Source organism: Strigops habroptila, chromosome 10, assembly GCF_004027225.2.
Source record: "Strigops habroptila isolate Jane chromosome 10, bStrHab1.2.pri, whole genome shotgun sequence".
Classification (NCBI taxonomy): domain Eukaryota; kingdom Metazoa; phylum Chordata; class Aves; order Psittaciformes; family Psittacidae; genus Strigops; species Strigops habroptila.
The window spans coordinates 38300090-38327587 of record NC_046359.1 but is presented as its reverse complement, the minus strand read 5'-3'; the positions used below and the strand labels follow the sequence as shown (position 1 = coordinate 38327587).

Genomic DNA, 27498 nt, shown 5'->3' with positions numbered 1-27498 from the left:
CAGCAGCCCCTTCTCTCCGTATTTCCCCCCTCCTCCCACTCCCCAAACAGCATGCCACTAATTGCGCTTTCCACTCACCTGATTTTACTTTAAGGCTCTTCAAGAGGATTGTCATTTATAGCCTGCAATTCAAGCCTGTTATTCCCTTTGCAAAAGAATCAGCTATATTGAACTGGAAATCTCACCCTCTAACTGTTTATTAATATTAAAGGAATTCTCAGATTTTTGTTGCTAACTGCTCACTTGGGTTGAAATGTGATGCACTTGTTGGCAGTGTTGCCCCAGAGGGACTGCAACGAGACAGACTTACTCAAGCTTCACTTGAACACAGAAATGAAAATCAATAAACAATTTGAACTTCTCAGAAGAGAATTTTTCTCCTCTAATGAATATACAAGCTTGGTTACAGCTTAATTTAAAGATTGAATTTAGTGTGTGTTTTTTCCCCCTGCACCAGGAGCATGACAAACACAAGCTTCAAGTGACATATCCCAAAGGGAGACTTATTGTTAGAAAAAGAAAAAAGGGAAAAAAAAAAAAAAAAAAAAAAAAAAAAAAGGCACAAGCAAATGAACAACAAAACAATTCCTGGTCCCATGACAAGGGAACTACCTTAAAAATAAACTAACGTGCAGCTGCGAAACAGATCTGCTTTATAGGTGACTGCGCAGACACCTAAACTTTAAGTTTCTGATCGGGTGAATTTTGTAACGTATGTATTTTTATTTGCTTTTATAAGAAACTGCAAATAGGGTCAGACCACAGCATAGGGATGTGGTGGTCAATTCTCTAGTAGTTTGAAAATTTCTGAATGCAGGATAAATGTGTGTATTCTGTGGGTTAGTTTCTCACATACACGCACAAAATCAAAAATTTACTTATAATTTTTACTTACAGCAGTGGAGAACGTTAGAATGTCATTGCTGTAGAAATTAATGACATTCATTAAAGAAAACGACTGTAGAATCAATGTTTCCAAAATAAAGACATACTTGCGCTCAGTATTAACTGTTAGAAGGGCTAGCACCGGGGTGAGCTGCTGTGTTTTCTGGTTTTCTGCAGAGTTATCAAGCTAAACTGCTTTTGCCATCTGATAGCTGGTCCTGGCAGCACAATTAGTTGAAAGCCACAGAAGTCATTGTGTATAGCATTTTATTCTTCAGCTCATCAAGAAATAGATTTGAATTGGAAACTTTGATCTGATTTGTGCAAACTGGAAACGAGATAAATCAGACCTCATATACGAGTGTGCATCAAGTAAGTAACATAATAAAATAAAATAAAATATGTCAAAACCAGTCCTAAAAATATAGTGTTATTCTGGAAAAAAGAGTGGGAATGTAGATGTGCTGAAATACCTGAAAGCATAGATTTCAAACAGTTGGTTGCGGTTTCTACCCAAATAAGCCTCTAAACAATACATTTAAGGCATTCTTATAGATAATACGTAGCTTGACTTTCCAAACCAAACCAGCTAAAGCCACATTTTTGTTGCAATAGAGACTCTTAAATTTCTTTAGCCCCTGAACTCTTTTTCATGTTTGTAATCTTAACACCCCACTCAAAGGGATCTCTAAAGCTTTTCATTTAAACTACAATTATTCTTTTGTCTACTGGGAACCTAGTGCAAAGATGATGTCCTGTGTGCAAGAGGCAAGCAAGCTGAATATTAATTAATGAAACTACTTAATATGCAGAAGAAGAGGAGCAACAATCAGTCACAAGCCCTTACATATTAACTGGTAGGTCATTGTTATTCTGGGAGGCATCATAAGGCCAAATGCAGGTTACAACTAGTTTAGAAAATCTCTTTAATTAAGAAACACGAAAGTTTTAGTCTCTCATTACAAATACCTTATTGTGACCATAAAAGACATCATTAAATGGCATGATGGTATAACACCTTTAATGCGGTCTGAGGTGATGAATTTGACTTCAGCTGTTAATCTGATTGCAGTGGGATTAAGTAAACAAGCAAAACATTGAGTTTTCCCTATTTTTGCCAAGATGCAAAGAAACAAGTTTTCCTTTTCTTGAGGACCTGGAAAGGCCATGAACAAGCAAAGCTCCATAAAACACTTCTGTCCAAACAGGTGGATCAGGAGTTTCACAGAAACAGGAGAGGCACAGAACTACTCTCTTGTTTGTCGCTTCCCATGGCTATTGGCAGCCTTGCAGAACAGAGGGAAATAGAAATGATGTCGTCCAATACTTTTTGCTTTGCTAAATTAACTGAAGCAAAAAGATATAACATTCGCATCAGCAAGTCTCTGGGCACAATGCTAAAGGAGACTGGCCTCCTTGTTCCCATATATCAGATGGGAAGCAGATCTGTAAAAAGATGAGGTTTGGTATAAGGTTACCCATGAAGCAAACATCAGATGAACATAGGTATGGCTTTCCAGATATGGCTTCTGTATTGCTTTCCCTTTTAAAGAATATTAATATTAGTGAAATCTGGGAATATTAAAATTACAATAAGAATACATCTTTATCAGATTTCTACTTCAAATCTTGCATATCCAATGACAGGAGTGTCAGAGGATCTGCAGGTTTTGTTACTGCATGGAACCACGCAAAAAATACAACTAAAACCACCCAGTGCATTGTAACAAAAAGAATGTAATCCATTTGCAAATCTGCTTCTTCCCGATATGCTTGTCTGTGAGGAAGAGAGTAGCTACAGGAAGAATCAAATTCAGTTCTCAACTATTAGCAAGGTTAACATCTGATTGCAACACTTCTTTTGGCAAAGGATGCAGCAGTGCACGCTGATTCAACTTTTTATCCTGTACAATATGAGACTTTCCTGCATTTGCTGTATGCAGAATATTTTCCTGATACATTACACAAAAATACGTTGCTGATTGTAAAAGGCTTCTCTGCCAGACATACAGTATCTCTCTCAAGCAGTATTTAAATAGCTTTTACAGGAATAGTTAGGACAGGTTGTAAGATGTAGCAACATCATAAAAGGGTTTACTGATAAGCCTTTTGTTTTACATTAAGCTACGAAACATGATTTTACACCCTATATATGGTAAAAATCTGTATTGTTTTAGACAGTCTGGACAGTTTCAGCAACTTGAATTGAGAAATATGACCATTGATTTGGAAGAAGTATATGTTCTTATTTTGCTAATATCCCTGAAAATGCAGTAATTCTTGTGGAATACTCACGGGTTTACCTCTCTCAACACACGCAGAGCAGAGCAATGTCATGAAATCTGACTCAATTAAAGATTTTACAGAGTTATTGCCTCTTATCGCTACCTGGTGTTATCTACAAATCATTCACCATTCCTGGAGATCCTCAAGGCATTATTTGGCCTTGAAGAAGCTGAATCAGCCCCTTTTTCTGTTTGTTTATTTGTTTGTTTAAGTACTCATCTAAATACAATCAGCCCAGTGCAATTATACCACTTGCTAGACTGGAAACCAAATGACACAAAGGGCAAGACTGGGTAAGAGAGGGAGAAGGGATGATGTTTACAATGTATGGAAAACAAAGGAGCCAGTATTTCCAAGAGCATCCTGCAGGGACCCAAACGCTTCCACATAAAGTCAACTCCTGTGGACACGAAGGGAGTTGAAGTTGGCCAGAGCACTCTAAAGGTCCCACTGGAGATGTTAAAAATCACCAGGTGGCACTATTACACATCATCATGAAAACTGGCACCTCCACATTTTTCTGTTGGGTGGGTGAACCTTAGGAGAGGAAATGTTGACCATGAGAAGGGTGCTGTTTGCTACTGGCCTGTGCTGTCCTCAACCGGAGCTGGATCCCGTGGCAAGGCTGTTCTTCGCTGGAGTTGCTGGGAATGCTTTGTGCTGGTTCAGACCTCACCTGGATGGCTCAGGATGACTCAGGGCATATTCAATCTACCTCATGCAGGTCCCACATCTGTTAAGCTATGGATTGGTAAAAGGATAAACCTAAAACCCAGGAAGGAATATATTTTCCTGGGGAAAAAATGAAGTTAAAAAAACTGGACATGACAGGAAATGTTGTCAAAAACACAAAACAAAACCCAACCAAACAAAAAAACCCCGTGGGTGAAGGGATGTGGTGACATTCAGGATACAACAGCCAAAAGTCATTCTCAGGATTAGAGACATTGTCAAAGCAGTGTATGAACAAGAATGGGAAAGGAACAGAAATGTGAAAATGCATCAATCATGATCCATTGTAGCTTACGTCTACCCTCCAGGCCCCCTCCTCACTTCGCGAGCTAGCAGCATTCAGAGAATCTTCTCAATTTTGAAGCTGCTTAGGAAGTTCTGCTGCAGTTACTCATATTGAAACAAGGGAAAAAAACCAAACTGTAACAAATCACCCCCCCCCCCCCAAAAAAAAATCCAACTCTATAAAGAAAGAAACCCAAGTCTTACAGTGTTTTAAGTCTTTCTGGTTTGTTTTGAAGCCATATTACTCCTGTATGGGTGGATAATGGTCTTTAAGAATTATTTAAAATCCCACTCTTTCCATCTACAATGATTTTACATAGAAAATAATATCCCTGTAAATCACATACATGTGGTTAGAAAACTAGTCAAGAGACAAGTGCTGAGTAAAAAATTAAATGTCCTTTTCTTAAATTAATTTGATAACAATCTTCTGATTTTCTTATTGTCCTGTTCAGAGAGAGTTTTTCATGCCACCTTCCATCCAGGTTTGGTTTTGTTTTTGTAAGAAAAATAGCAGGCCACAAGCGAGTCAGTCCTTTTTGTCCAGAGATCAGAGAGCTTTTCTAAAGATCTGGCATCCCAAAATCTACCCTATTTGATCTCATAATTTTCCTCCTCCTAAACTCAGTATCATACTTATATACTGTACACTCAGATGTTTGCAGACTCTGCAGGTTGTCAGGATGCAGCAGATGTTTAACCTAAAATAGCTTCTCTGAACTTTAAGGCAACACAAGCCATAGGCCATACCAATCGCATTAGATTGTCCCTTCCTAATGGGAAAAAACCTCTCCCTCTCTAGCTTTCCAAATTAATTAATGTCTGAATGGTCTAAATGATGTCAGTAGCAGAAGAACAAAGGTAGCTTGTTTACTCTGAGACACCATCTCAAATTCGGCATGAGGTAAGGCTTTGCATGGCAAAGAACATGTCACCTCCCTCACTCGGAGCGAGATGGCTGTGACTGAACAGGTTTCACCATTAACTAATTTCTCATGGTTAGAAAAAGGCTCCCAAATCCAAAACTGAACACAACGAGGAGTCACTACAGGTCTGCATAAGGAGAATATATAATGCTTTGCATTATAATTATCTGAAAATCCACTATATAGACCTTATCACTCCTGAAAGCCAAATATGTGATTTTTTTAAGTACTAATTTAAAAGACTGAAAAGATTTTTAAAGTAAGTCAAGAAATTCCTTACTATATAGCCTTGGATCCACCATGTCCAGTAACGCTTCATGTTTTCCTGCTTTTTCTACGTTTCCCTTTTGCCTCCTTTAAGTGCTTGAACTGCGTGGTGTGTATCAGCATTTGATTAAAAGATCATTGCCAAGAATTGCAATTTAGGCACTTTGTGAAACAATCATAATGTAGCCAATAACCTAGGTGTTGCAGGCAGCAGAGTAGCCTCAGGTTCACTCTTCTAATAGAAAGTTATATTCTATTTATTAGACAGCCTTAATTTGCCATCTGAATTAATTCATTAGTTAAATCAGTGCTTAGCACCATTTGTTACCTTTAAGTAACATCACTGAAATTTAAATGAGAAGAATGTGTAAACAGTTAATAAAAGGAGGAAATAAGAGTCCCATGGAAGAAGGAATATATGCTTTGCTACCTGATAAAGGGGAGCTAAAAACCCTCAGCTGTTTCTCAGCAGCCAATATCTCCATCCACATCATATTTTTTCAGTTACATTTGTCATATCTGCCTTTACCTTACTTTAGCTCTCTTCACCTTTCAAAACATTCTTAAGGACCAGAATCTCCACTACAAATAATAAAGCAAGAATTAAAAAAAGAAATAAAGGGCATTGTTTTTTACGTATATATTCCTGAATTGTGTGTGCTAAATTTAAAACATCATGAAGGAATCCTTTATTTCAAGAAAAATCTTTTCAGATTAATTTTAAATAAAAACTTATCTGCCCATATCCCATATTTACCTAGCAAGTAATCACTGAAATCCCTACACATTCATGCCAGTTATTACAGAAATTAGACAGAATGCATAGAGAAAATTTCTGAGATACATTTAGGTTTTTCTTTTTCAATAAAAATGCACCACAAAGGGAATAAAGAAATTCCTTACACAAATTAATGGTGAATTACTTTGTCATGAGAATAGAAGTTTATATTCATTTAAATGAAAGCACATAAATTGTTCTTGACAAGAAAAACAAAGCTAGCCTTAGGCAGTATTTTCATTATAGAAAAAGGCACATGTCCATGAATATCTAGTATAATATTAACAAAACCTGTTCAATTAGCTATGCATGTGCCATTGTTATGAATATTTATTTGCATTGCAGCTAAGTAACATTGATACCTTTTTTCAGCCTGTTTAGAGATAAAAAATGAAGTGAATATTGCAGCTCTGCAGAAAGCAGTAGAACTTATGCAGAGAGCTGGTCAGATATAACGCTTCTTATTAGGAGAACCTTGTTCACTACTAGTCATTTCATTCTTTTTCACACTGGAAATCTACTTGAATTTTAATCCATTTTAAAGTATTTTTGATCCAATTGGCAGCCTAATCTCATTTTTTCTGTAAAGAAAAGTTATTTATGTAAAGACAACCTAATACACGAGTTCATTTTTTCTGAAGTCAATTGACTTGAATTGCATTCTAGTTATGCAGAGCTCCCTTTTTCATAAATAGCTTTAAAAATCCTTTTTTTCCTGGTAGAAAGCCCTGCAAAATAGCCACCTTAAAGCAAAGCAAGCTTTACCAGTGTATATACACAGACATTCTTACGCCTTAAGAATCAGAATGATTCTATCAGTAGGAATATTTATGGTCACCAATCACAAAGAAGTTGTGCGTATCCCATTACAGTGAAGTTTTGAATAATAAGCATTTGTAATGAACTGCCTGTGAAAAACTGCAGACCAGAGGCCTGCTTTGGCAAAAATATGTTCATATGATTCAAAGTGTTGTTCTGTATATGAATAAAGGTATTAGCTGCAGCACTTGCTCTAGGAGGAATCCCAAATAATGAATCATCAGACTATTACTTATTATTAGAAACTGAAAAAGCAAAATTAATTGAATAAATTTGTCCCATTTATGATTACCAGAAAAGAAACCTTTAACAAACTGGTTAAGAAACAATTAAACATGGTCTCCGGAAATTTTACTGATCACAGATCTCATTCTAATTTCCATTCTGTCACTCCAAGACCCTTTTCCAAAATCCACTAAGGTCAGGAATAATTTTATGTAGTGGATAGACACTGATCACAGAAACATTCCGAGTCCCTGATTCTCCACTAAACTATTTCTGAATGATTAAGGTAAGAATCAGTCGTGTAAACTATTTTAGAATTTGCCTCTGTTCTTCTCTAGGCTTTATATAGATATGAATGATATTTTCTTATCAGTATCATCTAATCATTATCATTTAGCACAATTCCATGCACTACAAGAACATGTGTATAAAGCATGTCATCCTTACAGTATGTTTTGAAGAAGAGAGAAATCATGAAAAGTGTGACATAAATACATGATGTGACTGCAGTACCATTAACAAAATAGAAGAATATCGATTATACTTTAAGGTGGCTTTAAGGAAAGCAAACTGGCAAATTTAAATTAAGGACCACAATAGGTAAGCATATGGAAGATGATTTGTGCTCACACAGATGCTGTTGATTTCTAGATGGGTTCATTTGATTCCCTTCCAGAGCAAGGCTAAATTTGAGAGTAAGATACATTTTCTGTAGTTGCAAGCACATACAACCCATGACATGTCACATAGTCACCCTCTGAGAAAGAAAGGATAACAGAATTGTAATAAAGTATTCCTCTAAGGAAGATTTTGTTTGATTCTAATGTGTCCAGAATGAAGATACGGAAAAAAGAACATCTTGCAGCTGATGATCTGGGTAGAAAGACGATATTTAAGTGTCATGATCTGGATAGCCCTCAAAATCTCAACAGATCACAGTTTTGGAGACCGCTGCCAAGAAGGATGCATGTTCAAACTTTTGTTATCTATTAGAACATGAGCTGCTCGCCTCTTCCACTGCTCTCTCTTTGCATGTGTCACACCAAATGCGTAGCAGGGCCATCACAAAAGTGATAGGGGTTGTTATTGTAAATGGTATATGTTGTGTGTTGGTGATGAAATAGGAAGAGACAAGCACCAGAGTAATTTTGCTGGTAATTTCTTTTGATGAGATATTTGCAAGACTAAAAAACAAGAAAAAGACAAGATAATAAATGATAGGGTTCTGGGAAAGTTAAAAGAAAGAGACTTCTGGTTAAACTAGACTCTTTTTCTATTTAATTCTGAATGTCGCATCTACCCAGCCAAACGATGGTGCAGTAGCAAAGCAGTAACGAGATCCGGGAAGATGTGGCAGCACAGACTGGAGCATTGCACAATAAGATCAATAGATATATTCAAGCGGCCAAAACTAGATCCAGGATATGAAGTTCAAAACAGTTTAGACCCAAAGCTCTGATGTAAGCCCAGCAAGGGAGCAGGGCCAAGTACTAGCATGTGGCACTGTTCAAGGGTCCATAGCCCTTGGGGACAGAGGGACTAGAAACAACAAAGAAGCATTTAGTCTGAATCAGCAACAAGAGTTTTTCATACAAGGCTACAAACCTTGCCATTTGTGAAGAAAAACCCTATAAAAGGGTGTTTATTTAGTGTGGGAAAGGTTTAAGACCCAATAAAAGAAAATAAAAGAAAAGAAAAGGATTTGAGCAGGCAAATCTCAAGCTTAACCTCAACCCTCTGCAGCCTCGAGCTCAGGGGATGTCGCCAGTCACTTTAGCTTTATCTCATCTTGTCACTGCAGAACAGCAACCGTGTTACCCCATGAAGAGAAGAGGAGGATAAGAAGGTTTATCTTTTAGTTTCACAAACTATAAAATTCCATTATAAGTTTATTTTTACAACCCCTTAGATGGAAAGGCAAGTTCTTGATTTGTTTATAGTCTGCTCACAGACCCATTCCCTGAGAATCAACTACAAGATCCGAATCCTGCCCCTTGCTTTTCCTCAGTTGCTTACCACAAATTCAAGCACATGCCTGGGAATTCATGTCAAGAGAGAACTATTTCTTGGCAAAATAAATCAGTGTAGGAAAAAGATGATCCTGCAGTAATTTAATTCAGTGATATAGAAGTTTGTGGAGCTTATAGGTTTTCTAGCTAAATGTGTTATTCTAATGTTTTGTAGCTAAAGGCTAAGAAGGCAGCAGTCTTGTTTGAAGATGATGAAAATGGGTTTTCCTTATTTCTTACTGTTGGTGGCTGAGAGGGTCTGTGAGTCACCTTAGAAATTTGTCTTACTGAACACCAGAACATTCACCAGATATAACATGGTGTCGAACGCAGCCTGTGAATCCTGAAACTGTGATCAAGGGGTGGCATGAAGCATGGCAGCACCCAGATCGAAGGGCTTCAACTACAGCTTTCTAGAAGCATCAAGTACCATTCAGCATCTTCAGATGCAGTGCTCAACTGAGAGAAAGTACTATGGTAATGATAATGATCTGTGCAGTCAGCAGCAAAAAAACCCTAGCTACAGAGAAAGCTAGGTAGCAAAATTAAGAGACATCTATTATGTGTGTTAAAAATCAAACAGGACACAAGAGGAATCTAGCACACCAATCTGGTTTTTGATATTCAGCTCTCACACAGGGAACCTTTAATCTGATTGAACCTGTGTGGTAACTGTTTGTTTTTCCTGACTGGGAGTGCACATGTGTATATGATAGTATGATGGCAGCAGTCCAGGCTATTAAATGGAGCAACTACATTCAATAAGAAGCAAACAATGGCATTAAGCCTTCTATCATTTTTGCTATTAGACTGAAAGTTTTCAAAAGAACATAACTTAAGCACTTAAATATTAAGAGACAATATAACTTTAACTTCTAAATACTGAAAGTCCTTTTCTTTGATAGCTTATCAGCCTAAGCCACTTCAGGATTTCAGATAAAACTCCTCTGCTGGATTTTTCCCTTTCCCTTTCTGCCTTTCATTGTAGTCTACTATGTTGAGAGACAAGGGCTGGTTTGAATAGCGATTTCTGTAGACCTCAGAACACTGAAATACATTCAGCACTTGATGCAAAAGAGGAAACTGCACCAGTTGCATCCACCACAAGCAGCCTGTTTTATCACAGACTAGCACTATACATCTCGGCTGCTGGTGTTAGATTTTCTAGCAGACTTCTGAATGGCCTCAATCCTGGTCATTCCACTTGGAAAAGAAGAGACTTCCCAAACCGTGCCATTAAAATTATGGCATTAAAATTATGGCATATAGTTAGGTGCTGTACTCAAGGATAGGAAACAAAAGCTTATAGAATGGGTAAGATTCCTAGGAGCTGTGTAACCTTCACCTTAGGCTTAAACAGTAAGTAATCTGTTCCACACCTTTTTTCCAAAGGAAAATGAGAACAAACAAATATTTGGACTGCCACAATAGCATTAATAAACATGAGAACGCAACAGCTAGTGTTATTCTACAGAAATGAATGAATAAATAAATAGACTATAAGCACTTTATTCTTCTCACATAATTTCTTCTCAGTGACATTATTGAACAGACTGTTGAAAACAAACATCGTTAAATGAGAAAAGAAGAGCAGAAGCCTGTCTAATTCCCCACTGCAACATTTTCCAATGACGAATGCTCCCTAAATGGATTTAGCTTTTTGAAAAGAAGTCAGAGAGAAATTTGATGTGGCCCTCTGACCCCTGGTAAGCACATGTATCTTCACCTGTCACATAACACACTGGCACTTGCTTACTTTTCAGCAAAGACTATTGATTTTGCTTATTGGCTGCAGGCTAGTCCATAAAGAACAAATTACAAAGTCAGAGGTCTACAGTTAGCAATTGCTTGCATGATAACAGGGAACTCAGCACTATTCCCACAACGCAGTATTAACATTCCCACAAATGTGTGCAAACCTAAAACATACACTTCTGCTGTGAAGTCCTCTGTATTTTCAATGATATACAGCAAATGAAACATGCAGTACATCCCATATCCTTGCCAGTGATCTAAAACTGGAGGGATTTTCCCCCTGTACCTGATCTATGCGTGTGGTTTAAACTATTACTTTCTAAAGAACAAAGGCAGAGGATTAAGCAATGGTTACATTCTACTATCAAAAATGAAAAATGCCTGACACAAACTGCTGTTATTAAGAATTTCTTCACAACTAACTTTTACACAAGAAAAGCCAATATTGGGAATTCTGAGAAACGTGTCATTGTGATACTTCATGTGAATGATAATGAGTTTATTTTTGCCCCTCCCTTAATAGATGACCTTGGGGAAAAATAATTTGATTTTCTGCACCTTGCTTTCATCTTCTGCAGAATGGGATACGATACAGTTCTCCGCTGCTGAAGTGCTGTTGAAACCCACCGCCAGGAAGTCTGGGCAAAAGACTGTATTGCCTGGTTTTCATTATAAGAGGAGAACCCCTGGTAAGCATTAAAACAGGAGAGTCTGGACTAGTTTCCGAAACCTCATTTTAACTTTTGGATCTTACATAATACCATAATACTTGCACAATCTCATAATTGCAATTGTCTTTTAATACCCAACCATAACAAATGCAAATATATACTGTGCATCTGGCATTTAGTAAAATGCATGAGATCAACACAGAAGACTCTGATTTCAACACCATTTCAAGCTCGAGAAGTATATAGTAATTTCAAGTGGGAAATTATTAATGACAAATAACAAAACCGAGCTTTTAACTTACTTCCATAGAAAGGGAAGTTTTCTTATGTTTTTAAAGATGTTCTCCGTGATAAAGTGCATTGATTCAGCTGGACTGGCACACCAGCTTTTAGGAAAAAAATTCCTTTTCTGAATATTTGATTGGGAGAAAGAGACTGGAAATGTTGAAGGTCGGTTACAGTTAAGCTTATTTGAGAATTCTAACTCGGTTCCCTGCTGAAATCCAAGAGTTCAGGAGAAAGAGCAACAAAAAGCACTTTTGGAAAGTCATAGTAAGCGTCGACTTAATGTGGGTCTCTTTTGCCTCGAGTTAACTGATCACCAATTAACTAGAAGTAGTGAGCGTGTGAATGCTGGTTCTGACACTTCCTAAATGTTTCTGGTTTATCCTAGGACTTAACATAGTAAAAGCCTGGAAGAATAAGCTACACAAAAAGCCTGACAGGACAAAGTAATCTTGTGGAATAATTTGTATAGGGCAAACTCAGATCAAAGATTTCCCAAGACATGGGCCCTTCATTGGGAATACACGGTCACCTGTTAGGGTCAAATGACACTCAGAAACAGGTAGCAATAAGACCTCATCGGGTAGCAACAGTCACAACAAAGGCAGGCTCAGGACAACTCTTGGGAGACATAATCCCAAGATTGGTTGGATTTCAGAGGTGATGGCAAGTGATTTTTAATTGCTAAGAGACCCTTTGTGCTGTCAGGGGTAGACAGTTTTAAATACCTCCAGGGATGGTGACTCAACCGCTTCCAGTGCTTGACAATCCTTTCAGTGAAGAAATGTTTCCTAATATCCAACCTAAATGTTACACAGTTTATTGGTCATCTCCAAAGGGGAAATTGAACTTCGAGTGTACTGAAATCTCAGGTCCCCTTCTCTGGGTTCAATAGTGAGATCAACCTAAAAGTTCTGTGACTGAACATTTTTACTGTTCCTAGCTCGTAGTGCTAATGGTGACCATTTGGTTAGAAATAGAGGTTCTGAGCCTTCCGATAAGAAAATCCCAAGTGAGATAAGAAAATCCAAGTCAGTTTTGGATGTCCCTGGCAAGGCTTTATAGGGACCTCTAGCTGCGGCAAGGAGCTCATAGTGCTCAGCAGGGGATGCTTGCAATTTGATTAAAGAACAGAGTTACCATCATGCAGTATGTGTTCTTCCTCGTTATTTTGCCCTTTTTAACAAAGCTGAGAATGACTTATCCAGTTAAGACTCTAAGAGGAGTAAATTTACAGACATTTAGTAAATTATTTCTGTTCTTTTAAATTAATTTTCTTAACTCTAATACCTTTTGGTTTTGTTTAATGTTAGAATTTCATTGAAAATTTCTTGCTAAGAGCCCTAAAGACAGAAGAATACTGCAACCACAAAGGAGAAGTAATAAAGGTAAAAGATATCTGGAAATTAGACTTTCATTCTAATCTTGTCCAAGGGAGCAAGACAAAGCGTCCTACTTTATTATAGTCATCAGGCTCTCATGAACAGGCATAGAGGGAAAAGCTGAAGGATCTCATGGATAACAACAAACCTACTCATGACATGAGACAGCCCTAAGAACCTGGGCTGGAATCTCGGCTGAAAAGCAGATGATATCCATTCAGCTCAAAGACAAGAAGCATGTACTTAACTTTTAACATGAGTCTTTGTCAGATTAAGGCTTTCTAAAACAGAAGTGGGTTTCTCAGCTCCTCCTCTTCTGATTTGTGTAATTGGTACCAAAGAGATAATTCCAAATTTGACCTTCTAAAAATTATTACTATTTAGGTGGGAGGCGGAGGATTCCTGACTGCAAGGAAAAGCTGATGTTATTATTCACACAAGGCATCTTCATTTCATTAGTAAAATTGAATTATTTTACTGTGAAATGGTCAAATCCTGATGCCCATATTCAAGTTATTTTTCCTTTCTTAAACACATAACACACTGTCTTCAAAATGAATTAAACTTGTATTTTGCCATTTTATCATAGAATCATTTGGGTTGGAAGGGAGCTTAAAGCTCATCTGGTTCCAAGCCCCTGCCATGGGCAGGGACACCTCTCACTAGACCAGGTTGCTCAAAGCTCCATCCAACCTGGGATACCTGCACTTAGTTAGCTCCAATGTGAGAGGAAAAAAAAAAGAAAAATATAAAGGAAATAAAGCTCTCTGAACAAAAGATAGCTCATATATGTATACACACACACACACACACACACACACATTCACTTCTACCGACTTCATCGGATTAGACCAAAACAGAGTGCAAACCATCTATGATAGTTGTCTTCTACAGACTTTTAGTTTTGGTCACTTATTGACAACCTGCACCCAATAAGACCACGATTCAATAAATAAAATACTGAAATATATAATACTTCTAATATTGTGGAGATGCCATTTCCATTTCATGCTAATTTCCATAAATCAAAGAAGCAAAACTGATATAAGCAACAGTAAGAAACACACTGTCTTTTAATGGACAGTCATAAAACTAGTAAGTCATCTAAAATACTTAATTATTTAAAACACATGCTAAAGGGATCACTGACACACTGGAAAATCCTGGGGTTTATTTTCTGAACGCTGTTCTTTTCACGATGCAAACTGGTTTAAAAGCCATTTTTCTAAATTAATACTGTTCTGAGCTGGACACACGGAAGGCAACTAACAGACACTCTTGGATTTGCAGTTAGGTTTGACAAAACAGTGTTGCACTAAAAATCAACTGCTCTGTTTAGCTGTATCCTCTAAAACGAGCATTGAAAAATACCTATGGTTACTCTAAAATTAATGAAATCTTCTCCCCTAGCTGAGGCTAAGAAATTTCAAGTTGAATTGTCATTACGAAAGTTATCTAACTGTATCCTAAAAGCTGTACTTTTAAGGACATTATTAGGAGCTATGAACAGTTATTGAGGCAATTTTTGTTCCAGGTAAAAGAAAGCATTGCATATGTATTTCGAGCAGTGCAAGTCAGTGCTACTGTTTAAAATTCATCAAAGAGCACTTCAGAAAGACTGCTTATCTATTCAAGCCACACATTTTAAGTGAACTTTTACTAAATTCTCTATGTACAGATCAAGAATACATGTACTCTGAATAAAGAGAACTTCATCTGACAAATTAATGAAAGAATGAGCGAGAGGAGAAAGTACAGGGTGTGCAGCAGAGTCCAAATGTGGAGATCTACTGCACCTTGTAAAGCCTGACAGTGTAATATGTCAGGCAGGGAAAGCCTCAGGTACCACAGCCAAGTTTTGCTTGTTCCCATGATGTGATTTAGTGCCTCAGAACCACGCAGCTTTGCAGCACACGGACATCTTACGGTGTCAAGTGAAGGGAACAGATTTGTCATCGCTCGCTGCCAGGAGCAGTCCTGAGCAGGGACATTTTCAGTCTTCAACAATGATTGCTGTTACTAATTCTACTGTGAAACGCGCAGAGCATCTGCACGGGGACTTCAGGAAAGCGCTGCCAAAACAGCACTTGCTTTATGCTGTTGCTCCTGGTGTCTGGTTAAGGCAGCGATGAGACAGATCATATGACTTCAGCCATTGCAAGACCTCATCACTTTTCATGGGAGAACGGAGAAGTGCTGATCCCGAGGCTTTTATGCTGAGGGAAAGCAGATAAAAATCTGCAGGTGTAACTTAAAAAAATTGGTATGAGAAGCATAAATTAGTGTAAATAAAGCTGATTTTTTACGGAAAATAAAGATCGAGTATGTGATGGCAATTAAATGAAAATAAGAATTTAGTGATATAAGCATAACAGTGTGCATTGTTAATCAAAGTGGATAGCATTTTGATTTCCAGAGTCTCTTAGTTTTAAGCTAGAACCAATATTGATGCAAACAAGCACAAAGATGTGTGGATGTAACCATTTATTTTTCTTTCCTTTTCCAATGAAAAGGAACTAGTGATAATTGACTGTAACTCTGCCTGGCCCCATCTCTAGAGAGACATAATCATTCTGGATATATGAAAATAGATTGCTCATTCTAATCCACTATTGTTTTATACTCTTCAGGGCCTACTTCTCAGCTGGTGATAATCAATGGTATTAGTCATTGAAATACAGGGAGCTGATTTACTCTATCAAGGGTTCTGGCTTTGAGCAATACTTGTATTACTCATTCAATTCTTTTCCTAGCAGCAGCACACAATGCTTGGACAAGAAGTTGCCTTCCCTCATCAAGCATGCCAAGGAAAGCTCAGAAACACTAACCATACACTGCTAAATCATACCAAGAGCAGCCACCAGAAGCTATGCAGTTGATGTTATGACCCTAGGTCCCCGAAACACTTGAGTTTTTCCACTTTGTGAGCTCTCTCATTAACCACTACCAAGGTGCTCCCGTGCTTTTCCCATGCCTGTATTGTCTTGGCCTGAATTATCATGCCTGCCATTAAGAGTCTCATAAAACTATATGAAGTTTACCTGGGCTTTTCTAGTCTGGGCAGCAAAACAATTCAAACACAGAGAGAACACCCTTTCTTTTTTTTCCTCCTCAGTGTCAATTGGCCCCATCTTCCTTGAATTATCTGCTTGGAAAAAGCAGAACTTGGCTACATTTAAGTGTTAAATAGCATTTTTTAGTCCAATTCCAAGTCTCTAAAGGGAGCATGAATTGGGTATGAATTCCTTTATTCAGTCACAATATTATTAGCAGGGGAGGAGCAAAGTTTATCACTGTTGTCAGCACGATTTATACAGCTTTCCAATTTGCCTCACCTCAGAGAGCATACACAGCATGGTCCTGATCAGGTTTGTCATCTTCTCAATGCCTTGGCCATGATGGCAGTCAAAATGAATGAACAGATCGTCACTTTGAAGTGCTCATTGATATCTTGAGGTCAGATGTTTCTTGCATGTATCTGGACCATTTCCAGACACACGGGAAGCAGCAAGAGCAAGGGTAGAACAAGTGTCTCTGCCAGTCTTCCTCAGCTCTATCCTGCTCCTTCGGTGAATGGCTTGTCTGGTTGACACGTACCAGAAGTCAATGCATAAGATTGCTAGCTTTTTTTTTTTCCAGGTAATGAAGAGCTATTACATCAAAGCAGTTTGGGGGCATTGCTTAAACTGTCTTGCTGAATCTGAGCTAACTATCAAGTTATTCCTCCCACACAGAGCAGAACAGCTTGGTCCTGCTGTTTAGGGGTCCTTGCCAGCTGCAGAGGCAGGGTTTTTTTCTCTTTATTTTTACTTATTCTATTTTTCTCCTGATATTTAGCTTAGTGCAAGTTTGATAATGTTTGCAGCTTAGAGAAAATGTAATTCAGGAGAACACACAAATAAAAGGAGCCCATATTAATAAAAAAAAAAGAAAAAAGAGAAAAAAATGGCAATGTATTAGCAAGGCATGCAGATATGCAGAGCTCTTGTCAGTATGAATATTCAAGAAGAACAAATTCTGAAATCCTTAATCTGTTTCAATATTTATTTTTTCTAATTCCTGTTTTTATTCAAGCAGGTGTGCTAGCAGCATGCCCAGGTGCCAATAAGGCCAACGGCATCCTGGCCTGTATCAGCAATAGTGCAGCAGCAGGACCAGGGCAGTGACTGTTCCCCTGTGCTGGGCACTGGTGAGGCTGCACCTCGAATCTTGTGTTCAGTTCTGGGCCCCTCACTACAAGAGAGACATTGAGGTGCTGGAGCAGGGCCAGAGAAGGGCAACAGAGCTGGTGCAGGGCCTGGAGCACAAGTGTGATGAGGGACCTGGGGGGGTTTACTCTGGAGAAGAGAAAGCTCAGGGGGGACCTTATCACTCTCTACAACTGCCTGACAGCAGGATGGACTGAGGTGGAGTTGGTCTCTTCTCCCAAGTAACAAGCGATAGGACTAGAGGAAACGGCCTCAAGCTGCACCAGGGGAGGTTTAGACGGAGATTAGGAACAATTTCCTCACTGAGAGGGTGCTCAGGCATTGGAACAGGCTGCCCAGGGCAGTGCTGGAGTCACCGTCTCTGCAAGTGTTCACACACTGTGTGGACGAGGCCCTCAGTGACATGGGTTAGTGGTGGCCTTGGCAGTGCTGGGGGAACAGTTGGATGATCTTAAAGGTCTTCTCCAACCCTAGCTGGTTCTATGATTCCAAGTATATCCTGAAACTGAAGAATAACATGCAGAAGAGCTGCAAATGCAAATACGTCCCAGTTCTTGTTTGGAGTAACTCACATTGTTAAGAAGTCAATGAGGAGCTGCCCAAGGAAAAGCCTAGGGAATGTGCTGTGCTGAGATTAATAGTTATAAAATAATAACAGCTCTAGGACATATGAATTTAGCTGAAGGTTTTGGTCCCCCCCTTAAAAAAAGATGACACTTGAGCAAACTCTTTTCAACATTAGAGCTGGCAGTATTTTCTGATATGCAATTTTTTTTTCTTCCCTGCCATCACAGGCTCCACAGACCAAAACGTAAAACTGCCCTAAACAGCCAGTTAAAGCAATGCTGGCCCACTTTGGAACAGCCCCTGGGAACCAGTGTGGCTGCAGCAAGAAGCTGAAAGGCAGTGTCATGAAAGGTGTGCCACCATTAAGTAAACACACCCAAAGAATGTTACTAATCAGCAAAAATTTTGTGCTATTTCCATAATGAAACTCCATTGCTGTGAAGAGCCTTTCCTCCTCACTGCCTAGGGCTAGAATAGGTAAATTATAAATCAACTCTTAGAGAAGCATTGCTTTATGCATACTGTGTGGGTTGTACTTGACATTGGTTCTTTTCAGAGACCTCCAGTCCCAGGATGGAGGAGTCACGTTCTGCAAGGTGGATGAGACTTTCAGCTTTTAGCCAACAGTAAATTGGCTCCATTCAGCAACTCAGGCAACTGAAAAAAAAGCCATGAACAACCATCACATATAATGCTGCTTGGCTTCTGCATAGTCTAACACATACGGCTGTCAATGCCCTACTCAGATTGTCCACAAAAAAGAGTTATATTTAAATGTCCAGTTAAAGATGCAAAACCAGATTTCAAAACTCTTACAAACACTATGAGCCAGTGTACTGCTACCTACTACATGGTTACTCCTATTTACTTGGTTAATCCATTTACTCCTATTTACTTAATGAGTCACATGGAATGTTTTTGAATGTGTTTACAATAAAATGCAAAAACCTAACCAAAGCAGCTGTCTGAATTACTCTAACATGAAGGCAGGCTTCAGGTGAATCAGACTAAAAGAAAACATACCTCTTCTGTTCATGCTTCTTGCTTTGCAGACCCCCCCCCCCGCCCAGTATCCAGAAGGGCAACATACACCGAAGAAAGGTATTACACAGCCAAATATAACCTATCATCAAGGCCTTGTCCTATGGTGTAGGGCTTAAGGCACCTTTACTTAAAATTTTCTAGGTAATTTGAGCTCTTGAAGCAAAATACAAAAGACAGGTAATTTCAGGGACATACAGGATCCAATCCAAAAAGAGTTTGGTATGTCAAAACCAGCACTTCGAAATGAATCTGTAAATAAAATGTAAGTTTGAAGCAGGTCAAGATACCATTAAAAAAGCAGAATGTCACTAACCCGTTCCAGGTGGTCAGGGATACCTCCAAATGAACTGCAGTAACAGGTTCCAAATGTGGCAAGCGCAGGTTGCAATCTTCACACCCAATACTTGCATTACAAGAATGAAAGAAATTACATCTTCTTACCCCTTCTCTAATGATGACTGACTTATAGATACCAGGACAGAAATGTGACCATAAAGATACACAATGCTAAACTAACATTTTGTACAGGCATATTGCATACTTGAAGTATCAGTAACACTCATCTCCGTGCAGCCTAACTGCATCTTACTCTGTGCCTAGTTCTGCCATATCCCTGTTTCACCTCTTTCTGACCTCATCTCCTGAGGCAGGACAAGTCAGGATCTTCCTAAAGACCACCTTGTCCACATCTTCATCCCAAATCAGATGCAACCATTGCTGACAGATATATGTCTGAACTATTGGTAACAGCATTCAACAATGGAGATGCCACTGCCTGTCTATCCCAGCTATCTTTGCCATTAGGCAGCTTTTCTTAAGTCTTATTGCACTTTAACCACTGCCTCTCATCTCCTGTAGACCTGAAAACCCCCCAAATAATTTACAGACTCAACCGCCTGCTGCAGGCTTTCAAAAGTTTGAAGACTGATACTATGGTCTGCTCTTGCACCTCCATTTCTTGCTTCCCTTGCCAGTAAACCACCCAGCTTTTCCATTCTTCTCATTTAGGCCATTTTCTGGTTTGTTTTTTTTCCTTTCCTTTTGCCAGTCTTACTGTTCTCTTTTGGACTGTCTCCGGGTGGTCTCAGAGGAAAAGAGGCAGAGGATGGCGAAGGGGAAAGAAGGGATGCACACAGCCTGGGCATGCATCTCTCTGCATACTGCCAGGGCACAATGGGAACAGAGCGATTCTTGGGAGATGAGAAATTTTCTAACCCCAGAGTGAAGGAGAAGCAGAGGAGGAAAGAGAAGTCTGAGGTATAACCGACTTCTCGCCCACTCACATGCACAAGCCATCACAGGGGCATGATTAAGTGTGGTTGGTCAGGTTGCAAATTCATCCCATGTAGCCAAAGAATAGAGATACATCTTCAATAGCTGTCTAAAGAGGCCAAGAATCAGAGTTGGCAAGAACCAGCTGCCTTAGCACTGAAATATGGCACTTTTTCTATGTGTGAGGAGTAGGGGGAAATTGCAAGATGGGCTTTGCTTTGTTTGCATGCCTGTGGTTTAGACAACACATGAATTATGGGCAGCTGGCAATGCGGGGTATTTTTATGGAGGAACCACAAATCAAATAAACTCCCCTTTGAAATCCCAGTTCAGACTAGAAGATATCACAACCTTTGCGTAAAATATAAGGGTCCATATTCTATCTAATCTACAGATTAATCAGGGGGTCAGCAAGCTGCTGCTATTTACTTATTTCACCTGTATATGGGTTTATAGACAGGTTAAATCATCACAGCTGATAGTTTGATGGACCCTTAACTGATTCATCTCAATAGGACACTTCTTTGCACATACACAATCCCCACCCCAACACACATACACTTTTTTCTTTTAAATAATATTCCTGACATTTGAACATCTACTTTTTCAAAGTTTGTCTGTATCTTTTTCCACCAAAAGACAAACATTCTTGACCATAAGAACCTGTACCAGAGGAAAGTTTCTGATCTTCCACAAAAAGATATTTTCTCCTGTGTCTTTTTTCCACTAAGATGTAAGTAAATTTCTTTCACTAAAAACATTTCTAACACAGATATTTTAAAATATGTAATTGCCATTTCTTGATATGGTCACATGTTTGAGTGTATGGCTTTTTTCCTCCCTTTACCCCATAAATAAAGGATCTCTGAGATCTTTGAGCAGTTTTTCAACTTGTATTATATCTGTTTTATGCTGTTCCCACTCAAGCATACAAATAGTGGGCAGAATAAAACAGAATAATTATTCACAAATGGGTAGCAAAATATTCCAGGATTTGATTCCCAATTTGCATGGAATTAGATGCAATTGTTGAAGAGGCTGTTGTGCTCAGAAATTTCTTCAGCCACCACTTTCAAGTCTGACAGAGGTTGTGAATCAGAGCCCTCAGCTGCAGCAGTTCACAGCCAGGGATGCTCATGTAAACTGAAATCAATAATGATTTAAAGCGAGGTACCAGGCCCTCAACTCTGGGCACGCCACCCAGTCGGTTGCCACGACAGAGGAAGGATGAATCAGTGGGAGAGGAACATTCGACCCCATCTCTCTATGAATCATCAGACCTCTTGAGCCTGCACCCTTGGACATCTGCCTCTTCCTGAGCTGCTCCAATGTAAACATTGTAAAATTAAACCTGAAAGGACCTGCAGCATACCTAAATCAGTTCTGCATCTTAAAAAAACCCCCAAACACCAACAAAACCCCTACGCAGCAAATTTCAACCTATGAAATAGTACATCTATTCTAAGGAGACTGCTGTTGTGCACATGACATCTCCAATAGTTTGTGACCATTCATAGACAATTGGGATTAGGAAGTGTGACTCAAAGTTCTGAAAACATCATCCTGGAAGTACATTATATTAAAAATCTATGTGTTTGGCCAATTTTGATGTCTGAGAGGCTGCTTTAAACTTTAAATGCCTTTTAATACTTTAATTGCTACAAATACAAAGCTTAATAATACTACAAGCATTGTTAATAGGGTCGAAAACTAGTGCATTTCTACTTGAGATGTGTTACCACTCTTTTCCATGCTGGAAGAATACTTCACACACAAATATGTGTAAAGCCTACTGTAGTCTGCTGAACTTGTCACTTTAGCAATTGCCTTTCTCATCTTGTACTTGTGGAGACAGGTAGAAGAGAATGCAATTGTTTTTAGAATTTTTTTCTCAAAGTTGTAGACCCTCTCCCCAACACAAATGTCCAAAACCATATGGTTTAGTGAAAGCAACCGTCAGAAACAGCCCCTGACCTAAAGGAAACCTGGAGTTTTGAGATAAGGGGGAAGGAGTTACTTCCTTCTACAGCTTTGGAAGATAAAATTCAGAATCTTAAGCAAAAGGTCAAATTAATCTTTTTTATATGCCTGTCAAAAACATAATTCAGTATCAACAAAGTCAGATTCTACTTTTCCATGAAGTCTTATTACACATCTGTGGGTGTGACTTTCAACACAAACAATTCTGCACAGTGCAAAGCACATTGTAACTATTGCAGACCTGATTCTGAGGTCACACGGAGGCAATCCATCATTTATTCCACTGGACTTGTTAGAATTACAGCGAGACAAATGGGCTCATCAGAATTACAGCCTCTTAGCTCCAATAAATAAAAGATATATTCAAATCAGTGAGCACTTCCCTATTACTTAATCTTTCATTTTCATTTCCCCCAAAATTTTACCCAAACCGAAATTAAAGTGCTGTGGCTGAAACTGAGAGGTTCACGAGTCCATAAAAAGCACAAGACTAATGATTTCTACGTGATGGCAAATTACACTTCTTTGTGTGCATTACAATACTTTTACAAGAGTTGCTATGTAGAAAGAAAATACTGATGATCATTTAACACAGTAAGAATTCACTTAAATGAACTGCCAGAAGAACAGAACTCTTAAAATAATTGATTTTTTCCCCACATCAGATGAAAAATGCATAACACTGTACAATGAAAGTCAGCTTGAGCAAAAGTCATTTTCTGTCCATTAAAAGAAACATAAAAGACATTGGGGTACTTAATTAAAAGTCTTAGGACTGATTTGCACACCATAAATTTAGAAAACACACACAAATTTCAGTAAAAAACCTTAATTAATGCTTTGCCAAATATATTGGGCCTCCCAAATATTTTATAAGTTTAGAAAATTTACATCCCCTACACTTAGAGTATCACCATCTCTAAAACTTAAATTCATAACAGTTGCTGCCTCAGTGTTTTTGCCAGCATGCTGATGCCTTACATTTGCTGAATGCATGGAGTGATTTGGAAATGACAGCTATCTCATGACAGGCAATACCAGCAGACAGCCTTTCAAAAAAAAATCTATACTGACCTCACCTCCATCCAACACCTATTGACAGTTGTCACTCAAACTGTGATATCACATAAACACTTTCCGATCTGCAGCTTAAGTTTCCATAGTAGGGCAAAATCCTGTTAACTTCTGACCCACCTCTCAGGCATCCTTTCTGTTGTATTCGTGTTTGCAAACCACTGACAGGTTTTTCGAGGCAGAGCATATACGGCTTGTGCAACACCCACACTTCCTGCCCTCCAAATTTCTCTTCTGAAACCCTGGTCAGAAACTTGTTGCTAATTAAAGGTAAAGAAATTTGCATCTGAAAAAGGTGCAGAGTAATCTAGAGAAAAAAACCCAACAAAGTAGAACATGATTTGAATGTGTTCTATGCAAGACCCAGGGCATTTTTCCCTGTTACCTATGTCATTTCATTTCAATACCGTGGGTAGCTCCAAAATGCTCTGATGAAATAATGATGAACCACTAAACCACACTGGAGATATCACCCAGATTAGAGAGATAAGGAAGCACAAACTCATCTATGATTAGGAAACTTAGAACCTCCATATGAAGGCAGCTGGGAATGAAGCATTCTCAGCATTATGAGAAGAATGATTTATAGCTGCAGCAAAGAAGAAAATGTCCAGATATCATAGCTGTTGATATAATGTTGTAATGAGAGCTTTTAGAAACATGTAGAGTGTAGATGCATGTTTATAACCACATCTATCTGCTCCTATGCAAAACCTGTGGCCATTTACAACAAACTAAGGAAAGGCGTACTTCAATCTCTGTCAAACATTTAAAGTATTTAAAGAAATAGTATCAGTTTCTCTCTCCAGCACTTCAGTAACAACTGCTTAAGTTGTTGCTTAAGGCTCAATATTTCATAAAATCTACTGATAACATGGACAGGGTTATATTCCAAAACTATAAATGCCTTAATCTAGCCTTCCTTATATACCTTCTCCACCCTAAAAGAGTACATCTTACTTCACTGAGATGGATCTCTTGGACTGCATGTAAAGTATACCTCTGGATGAGTAATTTCTTTGCCTTTTGCTCCTGAACCCAAATTGTGGCTATATTTTCTAGCTACATTTTGCATTCTGAGACTAAATATCAACACAACACAACAAGAAACTTCAGCCAGGTTTCTCAAATAAACAGAAACTGAAGTTTTGTAACTGAACTTTTGTAATGCTTGTAATTCACAAGCACTGAGAAATAAGATCTGGTCTTTACAAAACTGCAGTAGATACAGATCTAGAATGAAAGGCTGCCCTATAAAATTAGAAAGAGTTTGGAGATATGGATTTATTCTTAAGGATATATTCCTTCCTGGAAGGTGCCATTTGTCACACCCTGGATTTTGCTGTCCATCAGGATATAGGTGAAAAAAACCAAAACAACACCAACTGCTTCATAGCTCAAGGAATTTAGTCGAGAGACATTTTTATACAATACAGAAAGAAGTCACTATCCATTAACAAAGAATAAAAGAGCCAGGCAAATCTATGTTAGTGTGCATATGTACAGTGGCAGGATGCACAACACCACATTTCTTGAAGAAGCACTGTTGCAGGGTGTGCTGCATCACCACTAAAAATATCACCCACTTTTGGCCTGCCTATTTTAATGCAAGGATGCAGAAATGCTTTTTGGTGGTCGCAGGGCTAGAGAAAGACATAATAGCAACTTCTGAGCCTTTATGCATGTTTAATTCATGAATTCATTTACTTTGCTTTACTTTCAGGTTTGAAATTGCATTATAAAGATGTCAAACAATTTCTTTCCAGGCTCTGGCCCTGAAATTGCTACCACATGGCCAGACTGCTGTGTTCACACCAAGCCCCGTGGACTTCATCATGGCTCCAGGCAGAGCATCATCAGTTTGCTTATACACAGCCGACTGCAAGATCTGAGCTCAAGTTCACTGACATCATGGAGAGGTTCCATTAAATAAAATGCATGTGAGATTTTTTTTCTCCTAGAATATCTTAGAAAGAGGGAGAGCAGCTGCACAATGAGATTGTCATAACATCCACTGACCCATTACTGAGGATCACACCTGACCTTGGGCCACCACCCGCTGCTGGCCCCAGACAGACACAGTTCTTTCTTCTCCTTCCACCCATTGGACCTCCTGCAGCTAGAAGTGAGAAATTGGTGCCAGTGCACTGCTGTTTTATTACATGTATTCATGTGCCGTGGGGGACTAAGATCATCTGAACTCATTTCACCTGTGAACTTTTGCATCCATTGCGTCAGGCTGGTTTGCACTCCCCTAAATTCAGCTGGTCTGAGATGCAAGTACTTGTGTGACTGGAAACACCCACCCATGGAAGTGCAATGGCCCTTAAAGTTTAACAGGAAAAATAAGTTTGGCATTTATCTATTCTAAGGATACTCTGGAGATCTGTGCTGGTTGATTAGTACAACCTTCCTGAAACGTTGATGCTGAGCCATTAAAGAAACAAAATGTATGGCTGTAATGACAAACCTGCTTCATACACTATCTATTGGCCCAACAATAGCACCTCTGGATTCTCTGAGGCGATGATACTACCCACATGGCATCTCCCCAAAACATGCAGAGAAAACAGAGAAGCAAGGTTGTCTAGTGCTGTTTGGTATAAAGGAGGGTTTCTCTTACCAGTGTGTGCATATTGTCTCTTTGGCACAGAATTATATTTTTCTCATTCTATTAAGAGAACTACAGGCAGTAATGTAGTGATGTAGAAAAGATAATTTCTAATTTCCTTTATGCATACAATTTTTTTATATATATATACATATAAAGCAAAACACACACATCTCTAAACATATATAAAAGCAGTATAAAATTATGGGACTTCTTCCAGGAGAGCCACCACATCCTGAGCTATTAACCACAAGGAAGTAGAAGCCAACTGAAGAGAGACATAGAACATATCCTATTCCTATTTTCCCTTCCCACACAGTCTGGTACTGTTAAGTGAACTTTCTTTATTTTGTGATAACTACAGATGCAAAGCTGACAGTGTATAAAAATAAAAATTAGGAAGCAAACAGTAATGGTTTGGTTGGTACCAACATCAAATGGTGCCTTTAGCATCTGATTTGCGATTTGAGAGGACTACCTCTGCTGGGAGAGGCATTCACGGTTGTCTTTGAAAGTAGGATTAAGATTCTCACTATCAGGGATCTTATCTGCTAAAAGTAAATTAAGAACTGATGTAGCTCCTTCTTCGGTATTGCAGGAGCCAGACAGGAAATTAGGAGGATGTGGTGACGTTAGGCCAGATGCTGTGTGACTTCACAAACCTCTTAGTTTTATACAGCAGGGACACATTTGTGGGAATTAAAGGTCTTGGTACGTCTAGTAGACAGCGAGCAAGGGTGTGAATGTCTGATGTTTCCTAACACATCATTGTTAGTACACACCAGGGAGACAAAAAGAGTTACTTAAGCTGGAGGGCTGTGTTCATGCATTAAGAAATGAGTGTCAGGCCAAAAATAAATGCAATCTGGAAACTGGAACTAAGTTTCTGAGACTCAGAGATCCAGGAGTTCCAAGCTCTCTTCCAGTAACAGGGTAAGCGTCCCAATTTTTTTTCCCACCCCAGAAAACCCTCAGTGGGGTTTTATTATATTTTTAAACAGAGCAATATGAAATAAGGGCATGCAACAGTACAGGCATTGCTTCAGAAGCCAAGAGCGTTCTTCTAGCTATGTATATCTATAAAGGGAGAAGAAGGAAGAGTGTAAAATAGTGCACAGGTACAACTTGCCACAAGGAAACATGATTCTTGTTAAATGGCTTGACAAGAATATTGTGGTTTGGGAGACAGAAGGGCAGCAAAGGGAAGGGTTGTTGAGGGTCACACTGCTTTGCAGTCCAGGGCATGTGATGGCCTCAAGCTTTATGAACACTTACTACCACGGGGTCTATTATCTGCCAGGCACCACTGAAGCCTGAATTATTGTATTTCAGTAAAACCTGCAGCTTTGGTACTTAACCCAATAACTAGATTGTTGCGTCCCCTTTCCACATTGAATTGGCATCAGCAAAGAAATGGAAAGCAAGATAGCTACCCCC

General features: G+C 38.9%; 1 long non-coding RNA gene across 2 annotated transcripts; it reads left to right on the top strand.

Moving 5' to 3' along the window:
• Positions 1 to 576: 576 nt before the first annotated feature.
• On the top strand, positions 577 to 25877 carry LOC115613963. 2 transcript variants are annotated; one of them, XR_003993582.1, is made up of 6 exons: positions 577 to 1257; positions 1626 to 1742; positions 10749 to 10918; positions 11546 to 11656; positions 13237 to 13311; positions 25217 to 25877. It is a non-coding gene; the product is annotated as an uncharacterized LOC115613963 (long non-coding RNA). The 2 variants fall into 2 exon arrangements; XR_003993583.1 differs by lacking the exon at positions 25217 to 25877 and adding an exon at positions 18637 to 18931.
• Positions 25878 to 27498: the final 1621 nt, after the last annotated feature.